A 3,223-nucleotide genomic window follows, 5' to 3' on the forward strand; every position below is an offset into this window, starting at 1 on the left:
TCTCTTCAAGTAATTTAAAATCACTTTAAATATCTTAAAATGCTATTTAGAGAGTGCTTTGGTGTGCAAGGTCATGGCATCTCAAATTCATATGTTCACATCTTAACTTTAATCATGATGTTGTTCAGTGATGCCCCCACAGGAAATGAACAAGATCAGAGAGCTCATGAAAACAGTCCTGAATGAGATTCCTATCATCAGAAGTCACAAAACAGCTCACGACTTCAGCTCTGTATTCTGGCATGAAAAGATACAATAAGAGCTCAGCTCATAACCTAGATTCAGCATCCTAGTGTAGACATCCAGCCTCCAGAACTGTGAAAAAGGGTGCCACATAACAACTTCAGTGGACTATGGGCAGCCTGGTGGGCTCTGGTAAGCTCTGAACTTTCTTAGCCCCAATCACGCAGATGTGGAGCTTCTGCTGTTGCCATTTAAACTTTTAAGAATGTAGGTGAACTCTGTGTTGCCTGTGGGAAGCAGTAGAGGTGTAATCTATGGGCCCATTGCATGCAGGGCCAGATTTTTCTGGTAGCATTTAGAAACTTTGGTGGACTCTGGGAAGCCCCTAGTGCACAGGTGTGGAGCTTCTGCTGGTGCCACTTAGGGGCTGGGGAGATGGCTCAGTAGAATAAATGCTTGCCTGGCAAGTGCAAGGGTCTGAGTTCAATCCCCGGTTTTGCCAAAAAAAAAAAAAAAAAAAAGAAGGAGGAGGAAGGAGGAAGGAGAAGAAGCAGAAGAAGCAGAAGAAGCAGAAGAAGCAGAAGCAGAAGCAGAAGAAGAAGCAGAAGAAGCAGCAGCAGCAGCAGCAACAACAACAACAACAACTATTAAGAACTTCAGTAGATTCTGTGTGGCCTGTGGCAAGCAGTAGAGCTGTGATCTGTGGGTCCAGTGTGTGGAGGCACAGATTTCGGGAGCCATTCAAGAATTTTGGTGAATTCTAGTATGCCTGCGGGACACTGTCTGGGTGATTGGGAGCTTCAAAACTGCCAAAATACAGGAACAAAAGGCAATTTTCATCCTTTAGCCCACCCAGAACAAATCCAGGAGACAAGGACATATAAGAACTTGGAAATCATACCCCTGAAGTCTCTAAAATGATAGCAACTGAAGTAAAGAAACATCAGGCTATAGAAGAAATAAGATCAGAAATAAACTCTCAGGTCCAAAAAGAAAGGACAATCATAAAAGAATGCTCCTCAAAGCTAAAAAAGACACAAGAAGATAGAAAAATAGAGAATAAAAAAGACAGAAACCCTGAATGAACAAAACAAGAAACGACTGGAATGCATTGAAACAGTCAAGCAGATATCCAAGAAATCAAGAACTCCATTGAAAGCTAGCAAAGCACTTGAATGAAACTGAAGGTATACTTTCAGACATTGAAGACAGTGGTGCACCTAATGAATGGGAAAGGAAAGCTCTCTTAGAATTAACAGGGAACCAGGAAATAACAATTCAGCAGCTACAAGATGATACAAAGAAAAATAATATAAAAATAATAGGTGTCAATGAAGCAGCAGGAGACAGCACAAACCACATAAAAAGACTATTTGCAGAAGTACTAGCAGAAAATTTTCCAAACATGAGAAAAGATGATTACATACAGGTAAGTCAGGTATATAGAACTCCACACAGCCATAATAATAATAAATCTACATCTATACACATAATAATCGAGATCTCAGAAATTCTTCACAAGAATAGAATATTAAAAGCTGCTAGATAGAAGAAACAGATCTTCAAACTACAATGGAAAGCCCATCAGAATCATAGCAGATTTCTCAACACAAAACATCAAATCAAGAAGAGCTTGGAGTGAAGCATTTCAGGTCCTGAAAGAAAAATAACTTCCAACCCAGATTGATGTATCCTGCAATACTATCTATCAAATTCAATGGCAAAATAAGATCCTTCCATGACAAAGAACAATTGAAGAAATTCATGAAAACAAAAACAACCCTAGAAAGAGTATTAACAGATATTCCAGAAAGAGAGAGAAATTATCACAGCTTCAAAACAAGAACAACAGAAAGGATTCATCTGCTACTGCTGTCAGAATGCAAGCCAGCATAAGAGAGACTGCTTTAAGAGGCCCACAAGCCATGCCCTGACTACCAAGGCAGCCAATAGAAGTGAGACTGCACTCTGAGACGGAGGCCCCAGAGCTCAGACTCAGCTTCCCAGGTGGTCTAGTAGGACTGAAGGCCCCTGGCCCTACCTCCTCCCTCTGGCCAGACTGTTACCTCTACCTGCCATCTCTACAGAGGAGCCCTGAGTAATCATGACTATAGGAGAGAAAAGAAACCCAGCCTGCTGCTGGACATTGGCACAGGTCTCTTTTTCCTTCTCCAACTCTGACTTTCCTTCCAGTCATTATTCCTCAATAGAGATAGACTTTAGAAGATATATTGCTTTAGCTGTAACTGAGGTAATGCAGTATATTCAGGTTGTTTACTAAATGATGATGCTGAGACTGATGTTTTACAAATGTAATATTGTTATTCTTGTGTAAGACTTCACTAGTTAAAACAGGTTCCCAAGGACAGATAACAACCTGTCAGCATAAAAATGTTTTAAAGAAACTGGCTTACACAGTGTTCAATAGTTTTGGGCCTATAGATAGAGCCAGGTGTATTTGTGATTAAAACTCAGAGCTACAGCATTGAAAGGAAAAATCCCTTGGCAGTGCCCCTTGCTTACCATGGGAGCCACATCCAAAACACTGAATGGGACATTATTTTAATATGACTAAATGCTTTGTATTTCATGATGAGTATGTAAGCCTGGTTGATTTTTAATATGACTCCAGTATTTCATGCTGATAGTTATTATATATGTGACCTCTTTTAACTAAAGCTAGAGGGAATTACAGCAAACTGTCAGACTCCATGAATAAAAGGATCTAAGAGCTACTGAGCTATGATTACCAGATCTCAAAAAGGTTTATAAATGTACCTGTTAGCTTGAATGTTCATGCTTTGATTATATATGTTCTAATGTCTCAGATAATTTATTTCTAGAAGATACCAAAACCCAGGTAATCATACAGGTAAAATCTAAAACCAAAAGGTTATATGTTGCTCAGTGGGCCCCAGATATCTGACACAAGCTGTAAAAGAAAGAAGAGTTTTCAGGAATAAATTGGTCTCAGTTGAGGTGTTTCTAGAAAGGATAAAAAATACAATTATAGATGGAAAATAAAAATGGGGATACTAGC

The sequence above is a fragment of the Octodon degus genome, unplaced genomic scaffold, assembly GCF_000260255.1.
Source record: "Octodon degus isolate 3935 unplaced genomic scaffold, OctDeg1.0 scaffold00010, whole genome shotgun sequence".
Taxonomy (NCBI): Eukaryota; Metazoa; Chordata; class Mammalia; order Rodentia; family Octodontidae; genus Octodon; species Octodon degus.